This window comes from Hyperolius riggenbachi, chromosome 6 (genome assembly GCF_040937935.1).
Source record: "Hyperolius riggenbachi isolate aHypRig1 chromosome 6, aHypRig1.pri, whole genome shotgun sequence".
Taxonomy (NCBI): domain Eukaryota; kingdom Metazoa; phylum Chordata; class Amphibia; order Anura; family Hyperoliidae; genus Hyperolius; species Hyperolius riggenbachi.
Window position 1 is genome coordinate 108,981,239 of NC_090651.1, and position 15,246 is coordinate 108,996,484.

The following is a 15,246-nucleotide window of genomic DNA, read 5'->3' on the forward strand; positions in this document are numbered from 1 at the left end:
CTGGCACTTACTCACTACCTAAAGGGGCTCCCTGTCACTCACTCACTGCCTAAAGGGGCTCCCTGGCACTCACTCACTGCCTAAAGAGGCTCCCTGTCACTCACTCACTACCTAAAGGGGCTCCCTGTCACTCACTCACTTCCTAAAGGGGCTCCCTGGCACTCACTCACTGCCTAAAGGGGCTCCCTGTCACTCACTCACTACCTAATAGGCTCCCTGTCACTCACTCACTCCCTATTGGGGCTCCCTGGCACTCACTCACTACCTAAAGGGGCTCCCTGTCACTCACTCACTGCCTAAAGGTCCTCCCTGTCACTCACTCACTACCTAAAGGGGCTCCCTGTCACTCACTCACTACCTAAAGGGGCTCTCTGTCACTCACTCACTTCCTAAAGGGGCTCCCTGTCACTCACTCACTTCCTAATAGGCTCCCTGTCACTCACTCACTGCCTAAAGGGGCTCCCTGTCACTCACTCACTACCTAAAGGGGCTCCCTGTCACTCACTCACTGCCTAAAGGGGCTCCCTGTCACTCACTCACTACCTAAAGGGGCTCCCTGTCACTCACTCACTAATGGGGCTCCCTGGCACTCACTCACGACCTAATGGTGCTCCCTGGCACTCACTCACTACCTAAAGGGGCTCCCTGTCACTCACTTACTGCCTAAAGGGGCTCCCTGGCACTCAATCACTGCCTAAAGGGGCTCCCTGGCACTCACTCACTGCCTAAAGGGGCTCCCTGTCACTCACTCACTACCTAATGGGCTCCCTGTCACTCATTCCCTAATGGGGCTCCCTGGCACTCACTCACTACCTAATGGTGCTCCCTGGCACTTACTCACTACCTAAAGGGGCTCCCTGTCACTCACTCACTGCCTAAAGGGGCTCCCTGGCACTCACTCACTGCCTAAAGAGGCTCCCTGTCACTCACTCACTACCTAAAGGGGCTCCCTGTCACTCACTCACTTCCTAAAGGGGCTCCCTGGCACTCACTCACTGCCTAAAGGGGCTCCCTGGCACTCACTCACTGCCTAAAGGGGCTCCCTGTCACTCACTCACTACCTAATAGGCTCCCTGTCACTCACTCACTCCCTATTGGGGCTCCCTGGCACTCACTCACTACCTAAAGGGGCTCCCTGTCACTCACTCACTGCCTAAAGGGCCTCCCTGTCACTCACTCACTACCTAAAGGGGCTCCCTGTCACTCACTCACTACCTAAAGGGGCTCTCTGTCACTCACTCACTACCTAAAGGGGCTCTCTGTCACTCACTCACTTCCTAAAGGGGCTCCCTGGCACTCACTCAATACCTAAAGGGGCTCCCTGTCACTCACTCACTGCCTAAAGGGCCTCCCTGTCACTCACTCACTGCCTAAAGGGGCTCCCTGTCACTCACTCACTGCCTAAAGGGGCTCCCTGTCACTCACTCACTGCCTGAAGGGGCTCCCTGTCACTCACTCACTGCCTAAAGGGGCTCCCTGGCACTCACTCACTACCTAATGGGCTCCCTGTCACTCACTCACTCCCTAATGGGGCTCCCTGTCACTCACTCACTACCTAAAGGGGCTCCCTGTCACTCACTCACTACCTAAAGAGGCTCCCTGTCATTCACTCAATGCCTAAAGTCCATCCCTGGCACTCACTCACTGCCTAAAGGGGCTCCATGGCACTCACTCACTACCTAATGGGCTCCCTGTCACTCACTCACTCCCTAATGGGGCTCCCTGTCACTCACTCACTTCCTAAAGGGGCTCCCTGGCACTCACTCACTGCCTAAAGGGGCTCCCTGTCACTCACTCACTACCTAAAGGGGCTCCCTGTCACTCACTCACTGCCTAAAGGGGCTCCCTGTCACTCACTCACTACCTAAAGGGGCTCCCTGTCACTCACTCACTAATTCAGGCTCCCTGGCACTCACTCACTACCTAATGGTGCTCCCTGGCACTCACTCACTACCTAAAGGGGCTCCCTGTCACTCACTTACTGCCTAAAGGGGCTCCCTGGCACTCAATCACTGCCTAAAGGGGCTCCCTGGCACTCACTCACTGCCTAAAGGGGCTCCCTGTCACTCACTCACTACCTAATGGGCTCCCTGTCACTCATTCCCTAATGGGGCTCCCTGGCACTCACTCACTACCTAATGGTGCTCCCTGGCACTTACTCACTACCTAAAGGGGCTCCCTGTCACTCACTCACTGCCTAAAGGGGCTCCCTGGCACTCACTCGCTGCCTAAAGAGGCTCTCTGTCACTCACTTACTACCTAAAGGGGCTCCCTGTCACTCACTCACTTCCTAAAGGGGCTTCCTGGCACTCACTCACTGCCTAAAGGGGCTCCCTGTCACTCACTTACTACCTAATAGGCTCCCTGTCACTCACTCACTCCCTATTGGGGCTCCCTGGCACTCACTCACTACCTAAAGGGGCTCCCTGCCACTCACTCACTGCCTAAAGGGCCTCCCTGTCACTCACTCACTACCTAAAGGGGCTCCCTGTCACTCACTCACTACCTAAAGGGGCTCTCTGTCACTCACTCACTACCTAAAGGGGCTCCCTGTCACTCACTCACTTCCTAAAGGGGCTCCCTGGCACTCACTCTATACCTAAAGGGGCTCCCTGTCACTCACTCACTGCCTAAAGGGCCTCCCTGTCACTCACTCACTGCCTGAAGGGGCTCCCTGTCACTCACTCACTGCCTAAAGGGGCTCCCTGTCACTCACTCACTGCCTAAAGGGGCTCCCTGGCACTCACTCACTACCTAAAGGGGCTCCCTGTCACTCACTCACTGCCTGAAGGGGCTCCCTGTCACTCACTCACTGCCTAAAGGGGCTCCCTGGCACTCACTCACTACCTAATGGGCTCCCTGTCACTCACTCACTCCCTAATGGGGCTCCCTGTCACTCACTCACTTCCTAAAGGGGCTCCCTGGCACTCACTCACTGCCTAAAGGGGCTCCCTGTCACTCACTCACTACCTAAAGGGGCTCCCTGTCACTCACTCACTGCCTAAAAGGGCTCCCTGTCACTCACTCACTACCTAAAGGGGCTCCCTGTCACTCACTCACTACCTAAAGAGGCTCCCTGTCACTCACTCAATGCCTAAAGGCCATCCCTGGCACTCACTCACTGCCTGAAGGGGCTCCCTGGCACTCACTCACTGCCTAAAGGGGCTCCATGGCACTCACTCACTACCTAATGGGCTCCCTGTCACTCACTCACTCACTCCCTAATGGGGCTCCCTGTCACTCACTCACTTCCTAAAGGGGCTCCCTGGCACTCACTCACTGCCTAAAGGGGCTCCCTGTCACTCACTCACTCCCTAAAGGGGCTCCCTGTCACTCACTCACTGCCTAAAGGGGCTCCCTGTCACTCACTCACTACCTAAAGGGGCTCCCTGTCACTCACTCACTAATGGGGCTCCCTGGCACTCACTCACTACCTAATGGTGCTCCCTGGCACTCACTCACTACCTAATGGGGCTCCCTGTCACTCACTTACTGCCTAAAGGGGCTCCCTGGCACTCAATCACTGCCTAAAGGGGCTCCCTGGCACTCACTCACTGCCTAAAGGGGCTCCCTGTCACTCACTCACTACCTAATAGGCTCCCTGTCACTCACTCCCTATTGGGGCTCCCTGGCACTCACTCACTACCTAAAGGGGCTCCCTGTCACTCACTCACTGCCTAAAGAGCCTCCCTGTCACTCACTTACTACCTAAAGGGGCTCCCTATCACTCACTCACTACCTAAAGGGGCTCCCTGTCACTCACTCACTACCTAAAGGGGCTCCCTGTCACTCACTCACTTCCTAAAGGGGCTCCCTGGCACTCACTCAATACCTAAAGGGGCTCCCTGTCACTCACTCACTGCCTAAAGGGCCTCCCTGTCACTCACTCACTGCCTAAAGGGGCTCCCTGTCACTCACTCACTGCCTAAAGGGGCTCCCTGGCACTCACTCACTACCTAAAGGGGCTCCCTGTCACTCACTCACTGCCTAAAGGGGCTCCCTGTCACTCACTCACTGCCTAAAGGGGCTCCCTGGCACACACTCACTACCTAATGGGCTCCCTGTCACTCACTCACTCCCTAATGGGGCTCCCTGTCACTCACTCACTTCCTAAAGGGGCTCCCTGGCACTCACTCACTGCCTAAATGGGCTCCCTGTCACTCACTCACTACCTAAAGGGGCTCCCTGTCACTCACTCACTGCCTAAAGGGGATCCCTGTCACTCACTCACTACCTAAAGGGGCTCCCTGTCACTCACTCACTACCTAAAGGGGCTCCCTGTCACTCACTCACTGCCTAAATGGCCTCCCTGGCTCTCACTCACTGCCTGAAGGGGCTCCCTGGCACTCACTCACTGCCTGAAGGGGCTCCCTGGCACTCACTCACTACCTAATGGGCTCCCTATCACTCACTCCCTAATGGGGCTCCCTGTCACTCACTCACTACCTAAAGGGGCTCCCTGGCACTCACTCACTGCCTACAGGGGCTCCCTGTCACTCACTCACTACCTAATGGGGCTCCCTGTCACTCATTTACTACCTAAAGGAGCTCCCTGTCACTCACTCACTGCCTAAAGGGCCTCCCTGGCACTCACTCACTGCCTGAAGGGGCTCCCTGGCACTCACTCACTGCCTAAAGGGGCTCCCTGGCACTCACTCACTACCTAATGGGCTCCCTGTCACTCACTCACTCCCTAATGGGGCTCCCTGTCACTCACTCACTTCCTAAAGGGGCTCCCTGGCACTCACTCACTGCCTAAAGGGCCTCTCTGGCACTCACTCACTGCCTGAAGGGGCTCCCTGGCACTCACTCACTGCCTGAAGGGGCTCCCTGGCACTCAGTCACTACCTAATGGGCTCCCTGTCACTCACTCACTCCCTAATGGGGCTCCCTGTCACTCACTCACTACCTAAAGGGGCTCCCTGGCACTCACTCACTGCCTAAAGGGGCTCCCTGTCACTCACTCACTACCTAAAGGGGCTCCCTGTCACTCACTCACTACCTAAAGGGGCTCCCTGTCACTCACTCACTACCTAAAGGGGCTCCCTGTCACTCACTCACTGCCTAAAGGGCCTCCCTGGCACTCACTCACTGCCTGAAGGGGCTCCCTGGCACTCACTCACTGCCTAAAGGGGCTCCCTGGCACTCACTCACTACCTAATGGGCTCCCTGTCACTCACTCACTCCCTAATGGGGCTCCCTGTCACTCACTCACTTCCTAAAGGGGCTCACTGGCACTCACTCACTGCCTAAAGGGGCTCCGTCACTCACTCACTACCTAAAGGGGCTCCCTGTCACTCACTCACTGCCTAAAGGGACTCCCTGTCACTCATTCACTACCTAAAGGGGCTCCCTGTCACTCACTCACTAATGGGGCTCCCTGGCACTCACTCACTACCTAATGGTGCTCCCTGGCACTCACTCACTACCTAAAGGGGCTCCCTGTCACTCACTTACTGCCTAAAGGGGTTCAGTGGCACTCAATCACTGCCTAAAGAGGCTCCCTGTCACTCACTCACTACCTAAAGGGGCTCCCTGTCACTCACTCACTTCCTAAAGGGGCTCCCTGGCACTCACTCACTGCCTAAAGGGGCTCCCTGTCACTCACTCACTACCTAATAGGCTCCCTGTCACTCACTCACTCCCTAATGGGGCTCCCTGTCACTCACTCACTTCCTAAAGGGGCTCCCTGTCACTCACACACTGCCTAAATGGGCTCCCTGTCACTCACTCACTACCTAAAGGGGCTCCCTGTCACTCACTCACTGCCTAAAGGGGCTCCCTGTCACTCACTCACTACCTAAAGGGGCTCCCTGTCACTCACTCACTACCTAAAGGAGCTCCCTGTCACTCACTCACTGCCTAAATGGCCTCCCTGGCACTCACTCACTGCCTGAAGGGGCTCCCTGGCACTCACTCACTGCCTGAAGGGGCTCCCTGGCACTCACTCACTACCTAATGGGCTCCCTGTCACTCACTCACTCCCTAATGGGTCTCCCTGTCACTCACTCACTTCCTAATGGGGCTCCCTGTCACTCACTCACTACCTAAAGGAGTTCCTTGTCACTCACTCACTGCCTAAAGGGCCTCCCTGGCACTCACTCACTGCCTGAAGGGGCTCCCTGGCACTCACTCACTGCCTAAAGGGGCTCCCTGGCACTCACTCACTACCTAATGGGCTTCCTGTCACTCACTCACTCCCTAATGGGGCTCCCTGTCACTCACTCACTTCCTAAAGGGGCTCCCTGGCACTCACTCACTGCCTAAAGGGCCTCCCTGGCACTCACTCACTGCCTGAAGGGGCTCCCTGGCACTCACTCACTGCCTGAAGGGGCTCCCTGGCACTCACTCACTACCTAATGGGCTCCCTGTCACTCACTCACTCCCTAATGGGGCTCCCTGTCACTCACTCACTACCTAAAGGGGCTCCCTGGCACTCACTCACTGCCTAAAGGGGCTCCCTGTCACTCACTCACTACCTAAAGGGGCTCCCTGTCACTCACTCACTACCTAAAGGGGCTCCCTGTCACTCACTCACTGCCTAAAGGGCCTCCCTGGCACTCACTCACTGCCTGAAGGGGCTCCCTGGCACTCACTCACTGCCTAAAGGGGCTCCCTGGCACTCACTCACTACCTAATGGGCTCCCTGTCACTCACTCACTCCCTAATGGGGCTCCCTGTCACTCACTCACTTCCTAAAGGGGCTCCCTGGCACTCACTCACTGCCTAAAGGGGCTCCCTGTCACTCACTCACTACCTAAAGGGGCTCCCTGTCACTCACTCACTGCCTAAAGGGACTCCCTGTCACTCATTCACTACCTAAAGGGGCTCCCTGTCACTCACTCACTAATGGGGCTCCCTGGCACTCACTCACTACCTAATGGTGCTCCCTGGCACTCACTCACTACCTAAAGGGGCTCCCTGTCACTCACTTACTGCTTAAGGGGCTCCCTGGCACTCAATCACTGCCTAAAGAGGCTCCCTGTCACTCACTCACTACCTAAAGGGGCTCCCTGTCACTCACTCACTTCCTAAAGGGGCTCCCTGGCACTCACTCACTGCCTAAAGGGGCTCCCTGTCACTCACTCACTACCTAAAGGGGCTCCCTGTCACTCACTCACTGCCTAAAGGGGCTCCCTGGCACTCACTCACTACCTAAAGGGGCTCCCTGTCACTCACTCACTACCTAAAGGGGCTCCCTGTCACTCACTCACTGCCTAAAGGGCCTCCCTGGCACTCACTCACTGCCTGAAGGGGCTCCCTGGCACTCACTCACTGCCTGAAGGGGCTCCCTGGCACTCACTCAACACCTAATCGGCTCCCTGTCACTCACTCACTACCTAAAGGGGCTCCCTGTCACTCACTCACTTCCTAAAGGGGCTCCCTGGCACTCACTCACTGCCCAAAGGGGCTCCCTGTCACTCACTCACTACCTAAAGGGGCTCCCTGTCACTCACTCACTACCTAAAGGAGCTCCCTGTCACTCACTCACTGCCTAAAGGGCCTCCCTGGCACTCACTTACTGCCTGAAGGGGCTCCCTGGCACTCACTCACTGCCTAAAGGGGCTCCCTGGCACTCACTCACTCCCTAATAGGGCTCCCTGTCACTCACTCACTTCCTAAAGGGGCTCCCTGGCACTCACTCACTGCCTAAAGGGGCTCCCTGTCACTCACTCACTTCCTAAAGGGGCTCCCTTTCACTCACTCACTGCCTAAAGGGGTTCCCTGTCACTCACTCACTACCTAAAGGGGCTCCCTTTCACTCACTCACTACCTAAAGGGGCTCCCTGTCACTCACTCACTGCCTAAAGGGGCTCCCTGTCACTCACTCACTACCTAAAGGGGCTCCCTGTCACTCACTCACTACCTAAAGGGGCTCCCTGTCACTCACTCACTACCTAAAGGGCCTCCCTGGCACTCACTCACTGCCTGAAGGGGCTCCCTGGCACTCACTCACTGCCTGAAGGGGCTCCCTGTCACTCACTCACTTCCTAAAGGGGCTCCCTGGCACTTACTCACTGCCTAAAGGGGCTCCCTGTCACTCACTCACTACCTAAAGGGGCTCCCTGTCACTCACTCTCTACCTAAAGGGGCTCCCTGTCACTCACTCACTGCCTAAAGGGGCTCCCTGTCACTCACTCACTACCTAAAGGGGCTCCCTGTCACTCACTCACTATCTAAAGGGGCTCCCTGTCACTCACTCACTACCTAAAGGGGCTCCCTGTCACTCACTCACTACCTAAAGGGGCTCCCTGTCACTCATTCACTACCTAAAGGAGCTCCCTGTCACTCACTCACTGCCTAAATGGCCTCCCTGGCACTCACTCACTGCCTGAAGGGGCTCCCTGGCACTCACTCACTGCCTGAAGGGGCTCCCTGGCACTCACTCACTACCTAATGGGCTCCCTGTCACTCACTCACTCCCTAATGGGGCTCCCTGTCACTCACTCACTTCCTAATGGGGCTCCCTGTCACTCACTCACTACCTAAAGGAGTTCCCTGTCACTTACTCACTGCCTAAAGGGCCTCCCTGGCACTCACTCACTGCCTGAAGGGGCTCCCTGGCACTCACTCACTGCCTAAAGGGGCTCCCTGGCACTCACTCACTACCTAATGGGCTTCCTGTCACTCACTCACTCCCTAATGGGGCTCCCTGTCACTCACTCACTTCCTAAAGGGGCTCCCTGGCACTCACTCACTGCCTAAAGGGCCTCCCTGGCACTCACTCACTGCCTGAAGGGGCTCCCTGGCACTCACTCACTGCCTGAAGGGGCTCCCTGGCACTCACTCACTACCTAATGGGCTCCCTGTCACTCACTCACTCCCTAATGGGGCTCCCTGTCACTCACTCACTACCTAAAGGGGCTCCCTGGCACTCACTCACTGCCTAAAGGGGCTCCCTGTCACTCACTCACTACCTAAAGGGGCTCCCTGTCACTCACTCACTACCTAAAGGGGCTCCCTGTCACTCACTCACTACCTAAAGGGGCTCCCTGTCACTCACTCACTGCCTAAAGGGCCTCCCTGGCACTCACTCACTGCCTGAAGGGGCTCCCTGGCACTCACTCACTGCCTAAAGGGGCTCCCTGGCACTCACTCACTACCTAATGGGCTCCCTGTCACTCACTCACTCCCTAATGGGGCTCCCTGTCACTCACTCACTTCCTAAAGGGGCTCACTGGCACTCACTCACTGCCTAAAGGGGCTCCGTCACTCACTCACTACCTAAAGGGGCTCCCTGTCACTCACTCACTGCCTAAAGGGACTCCCTGTCACTCATTCACTACCTAAAGGGGCTCCCTGTCACTCACTCACTAATGGGGCTCCCTGGCACTCACTCACTACCTAATGGTGCTCCCTGGCACTCACTCACTACCTAAAGGGGCTCCCTGTCACTCACTTACTGCCTAAAGGGGCTCCCTGGCACTCAATCACTGCCTAAAGAGGCTCCCTGTCACTCACTCACTACCTAAAGGGGCTCCCTGTCACTCACTCACTTCCTAAAGGGGCTCCCTGGCACTCACTCACTGCCTAAAGGGGCTCCCTGTCACTCACTCACTACCTAATAGGCTCCCTGTCACTCACTCACTCCCTAATGGGGCTCCCTGTCACTCACTCACTTCCTAAAGGGGCTCCCTGTCACTCACACACTGCCTAAATGGGCTCCCTGTCACTCACTCACTACCTAAAGGGGCTCCCTGTCACTCACTCACTGCCTAAAGGGGCTCCCTGTCACTCACTCACTACCTAAAGGGGCTCCCTGTCACTCACTCACTACCTAAAGGAGCTCCCTGTCACTCACTCACTGCCTAAATGGCCTCCCTGGCACTCACTCACTGCCTGAAGGGGCTCCCTGGCACTCACTCACTGCCTGAAGGGGCTCCCTGGCACTCACTCACTACCTAATGGGCTCCCTGTCACTCACTCACTCCCTAATGGGGCTCCCTGTCACTCACTCACTTCCTAATGGGGCTCCCTGTCACTCACTCACTACCTAAAGGAGTTCCTTGTCACTCACTCACTGCCTAAAGGGCCTCCCTGGCACTCACTCACTGCCTGAAGGGGCTCCCTGGCACTCACTCACTGCCTAAAGGGGCTCCCTGGCACTCACTCACTACCTAATGGGCTTCCTGTCACTCACTCACTCCCTAATGGGGCTCCCTGTCACTCACTCACTTCCTAAAGGGGCTCCCTGGCACTCACTCACTGCCTAAAGGGCCTCCCTGGCACTCACTCACTGCCTGAAGGGGCTCCCTGGCACTCACTCACTGCCTAAAGGGGCTCCCTGGCACTCACTCACTACCTAATGGGCTCCCTGTCACTCACTCACTCCCTAATGGGGCTCCCTGTCACTCACTCACTACCTAAAGGGGCTCCCTGGCACTCACTCACTGCCTAAAGGGGCTCCCTGTCACTCACTCACTACCTAAAGGGGCTCCCTGTCACTCACTCACTACCTAAAGGGGCTCCCTGTCACTCACTCACTACCTAAAGGGGCTCCCTGTCACTCACTCACTGCCTAAAGGGCCTCCCTGGCACTCACTCACTGCCTGAAGGGGCTCCCTGGCACTCACTCACTGCCTAAAGGGGCTCCCTGGCACTCACTCACTACCTAATGGGCTCCCTGTCACTCACTCACTCCCTAATGGGGCTCCCTGTCACTCACTCACTTCCTAAAGGGGCTCCCTGGCACTCACTCACTGCCTAAAGGGGCTCCCTGTCACTCACTCACTACCTAAAGGGGCTCCCTGTCACTCACTCACTGCCTAAAGGGACTCCCTGTCACTCATTCACTACCTAAAGGGGCTCCCTGTCACTCACTCACTAATGGGGCTCCCTGGCACTCACTCACTACCTAATGGTGCTCCCTGGCACTCACTCACTACCTAAAGGGGCTCCCTGTCACTCACTTACTGCTTAAGGGGCTCCCTGGCACTCAATCACTGCCTAAAGGGGCTCCCTGTCACTCACTCACTACCTAAAGGGGCTCCCTGTCACTCACTCACTTCCTAAAGGGGCTCCCTGGCACTCACTCACTGCCTAAAGGGGCTCCCTGTCACTCACTCACTACCTAAAGGGGCTCCCTGTCACTCACTCACTGCCTAAAGGGGCTCCCTGGCACTCACTCACTACCTAAAGGGGCTCCCTGTCACTCACTCACTACCTAAAGGGGCTCCCTGTCACTCACTCACTGCCTAAAGGGCCTCCCTGGCACTCACTCACTGCCTGAAGGGGCTCCCTGGCACTCACTCACTGCCTGAAGGGGCTCCCTGGCACTCACTCAACACCTAATCGGCTCCCTGTCACTCACTCACTACCTAATGGGGCTCCCTGTCACTCACTCACTTCCTAAAGGGGCTCCCTGGCACTCACTCACTGCCCAAAGGGGCTCCCTGTCACTCACTCACTACCTAAAGGGGCTCCCTGTCACTCACTCACTACCTAAAGGAGCTCCCTGTCACTCACTCACTGCCTAAAGGGCCTCCCTGGCACTCACTTACTGCCTGAAGGGGCTCCCTGGCACTCACTCACTGCCTAAAGGGGCTCCCTGGCACTCACTCACTCCCTAATAGGGCTCCCTGTCACTCACTCACTTCCTAAAGGGGCTCCCTGGCACTCACTCACTGCCTAAAGGGGCTCCCTGTCACTCACTCACTACCTAAAGGGGCTCCCTTTCACTCACTCACTGCCTAAAGGGGTTCCCTGTCACTCACTCACTACCTAAAGGGGCTCCCTGTCACTCACTCACTACCTAAAGGGGCTCCCTGTCACTCACTCACTGCCTAAAGGGGCTCCCTGTCACTCACTCACTACCTAAAGGGGCTCCCTGTCACTCACTCACTACCTAAAGGGGCTCCCTGTCACTCACTCACTACCTAAAGGGCCTCCCTGGCACTCACTCACTGCCTGAAGGGGCTCCCTGGCACTCACTCACTGCCTGAAGGGGCTCCCTGTCACTCACTTACTTCCTAAAGGGGCTCCCTGGCACTTACTCACTGCCTAAAGGGGCTCCCTGTCACTCACTCACTACCTAAAGGGGCTCCCTGTCACTCACTCTCTACCTAAAGGGGCTCCCTGTCACTCACTCACTGCCTAAAGGGGCTCCCTGTCACTCACTCACTACCTAAAGGGGCTCCCTGTCACTCACTCACTACCTAAAGGGGCTCCCTGTCACTCACTCACTACCTAAAGGGGCTCCCTGTCACTCACTCACTACCTAAAGGGGCTCCCTGTCACTCATTCACTACCTAAAGGAGCTCCCTGTCACTCACTCACTGCCTAAATGGCCTCCCTGGCACTCACTCACTGCCTGAAGGGGCTCCCTGGCACTCACTCACTGCCTGAAGGGGCTCCCTGGCACTCACTCACTACCTAATGGGCTCCCTGTCACTCACTCACTCCCTAATGGGGCTCCCTGTCACTCACTCACTTCCTAATGGGGCTCCCTGTCACTCACTCACTACCTAAAGGAGTTCCCTGTCACTCACTCACTGCCTAAAGGGCCTCCCTGGCACTCACTCACTGCCTGAAGGGGCTCCCTGGCACTCACTCACTGCCTAAAGGGGCTCCCTGGCACTCACTCACTACCTAATGGGCTTCCTGTCACTCACTCACTCCCTAATGGGGCTCCCTGTCACTCACTCACTTCCTAAAGGGGCTCCCTGGCACTCACTCACTGCCTAAAGGGCCTCCCTGGCACTCACTCACTGCCTGAAGGGGCTCCCTGGCACTCACTCACTGCCTGAAGGGGCTCCCTGGCACTCACTCACTACCTAATGGGCTCCCTGTCACTCACTCACTCCCTAATGGGGCTCCCTGTCACTCACTCACTACCTAAAGGGGCTCCCTGGCACTCACTCACTGCCTAAAGGGGCTCCCTGTCACTCACTCACTACCTAAAGGGGCTCCCTGTCACTCACTCACTACCTAAAGGGGCTCCCTGTCACTCACTCACTACCTAAAGGGGCTCCCTGTCACTCACTCACTGCCTAAAGGGCCTCCCTGGCACTCACTCACTGCCTGAAGGGGCTCCCTGGCACTCACTCACTGCCTAAAGGGGCTCCCTGGCACTCACTCACTACCTAATGGGCTCCCTGTCACTCACTCACTCCCTAATGGGGCTCCCTGTCACTCACTCACTTCCTAAAGGGGCTCCCTGGCACTCACTCACTGCCTAAAGGGGCTCCCTGTCACTCACTCACTACCTAAAGGGGCTCCCTGTCACTCACTCACTGCCTAAAGGGACTCCCTGTCACTCATTCACTACCTAAAGGGGCTCCCTGTCACTCACTCACTAATGGGGCTCCCTGGCACTCACTCACTACCTAATGGTGCTCCCTGGCACTCACTCACTACCTAAAGGGGCTCCCTGTCACTCACTTACTGCTTAAGGGGCTCCCTGGCACTCAATCACTGCCTAAAGAGGCTCCCTGTCACTCACTCACTACCTAAAGGGGCTCCCTGTCACTCACTCACTTCCTAAAGGGGCTCCCTGTCACTCACACACTGCCTAAATGGGCTCCCTGTCACTCACTCACTACCTAAAGGGGCTCCCTGTCACTCACTCACTGCCTAAAGGGGCTCCCTGTCACTCACTCACTACCTAAAGGGGCTCCCTGTCACTCACTCACTACCTAAAGGAGCTCCCTGTCACTCACTCACTGCCTAAATGGCCTCCCTGGCACTCACTCACTGCCTGAAGGGGCTCCCTGGCACTCACTCACTGCCTGAAGGGGCTTCCTGGCACTCACTCACTACCTAATGGGCTCCCTGTCACTCACTCACTCCCTAATGGGGCTCCCTGTCATTCACTCACTTCCTAATGGGGCTCCCTGTCACTCACTCACTACCTAAAGGAGTTCCCTGTCACTCACTCACTGCCTAAAGGGCCTCCCTGGCACTCACTCACTGCCTGAAGGGGCTCCCTGGCACTCACTCACTGCCTAAAGGGGCTCCCTGGCACTCACTCACTACCTAATGGGCTTCCTGTCACTCACTCACTCCCTAATGGGGCTCCCTGTCACTCACTCACTTCCTAAAGGGGCTCCCTGGCACTCACTCACTGCCTAAAGGGCCTCCCTGGCACTCACTCACTGCCTGAAGGGGCTCCCTGGCACTCACTCACTGCCTGAAGGGTCTCCCTGGCACTCACTCACTACCTAATGGGCTCCCTGTCACTCACTCACTCCCTAATGGGGCTCCCTGTCACTCACTCACTACCTAAAGGGGCTCCCTGGCACTCACTCACTGCCTAAAGGGGCTCCCTGTCACTCACTCACTACCTAAAGGGGCTCCCTGTCACTCACTCACTGCCTAAAGGGGCTCCCTGTCACTCACTCACTACCTAAAGGGGCTCCCTGTCACTCACTCACTGCCTAAAGGGCCTCCCTGGCACTCACTCACTGCCTGAAGGGGCTCCCTGGCACTCACTCACTGCCTAAAGGGGCTCCCTGGCACTCACTCACTACCTAATGGGCTCCCTGTCACTCACTCACTCCCTAATGGGGCTCCCTGTCACTCACTCACTTCCTAAAGGGGCTCCCTGGCACTCACTCACTGCCTAAAGGGGCTCCCTGTCACTCACTCACTACCTAAAGGGGCTCCCTGTCACTCACTCACTGCCTAAAGGGACTCCCTGTCACTCATTCACTACCTAAAGGGGCTCCCTGTCACTCACTCACTAATGGGGCTCCCTGGCACTCACTCACTACCTAATGGTGCTCCCTGGCACTCACTCACTACCTAAAGGGGCTCCCTGTCACTCACTTACTGCTTAAGGGGCTCCCTGGCACTCAATCACTGCCTAAAGAGGCTCCCTGTCACTCACTCACTACCTAAAGGGGCTCCCTGTCACTCACTCACTTCCTAAAGGGGCTCCCTGGCACTCACTCACTGCCTAAAGGGGCTCCCTGTCACTCACTCACTACCTAAAGGGGCTCCCTGTCACTCACTCACTGCCTAAAGGGGCTCCCTGGCACTCACTCACTACCTAAAGGGGCTCCCTGTCACTCACTCACTACCTAAAGGGGCTCCCTGTCACTCACTCACTGCCTAAAGGGCCTCCCTGGCACTCACTCACTGCCTGAAGGGGCTCCCTGGCACTCACTCACTGCCTGAAGGGGCTCCCTGGCACTCACTCAACACCTAATCGGCTCCCTGTCACTCACTCACTACCTAATGGGGCTCCCTGTCACTCACTCACTTCCTAAAGGGGCTCCCTGGCACTCACTCACTGCCCAAAGGGGC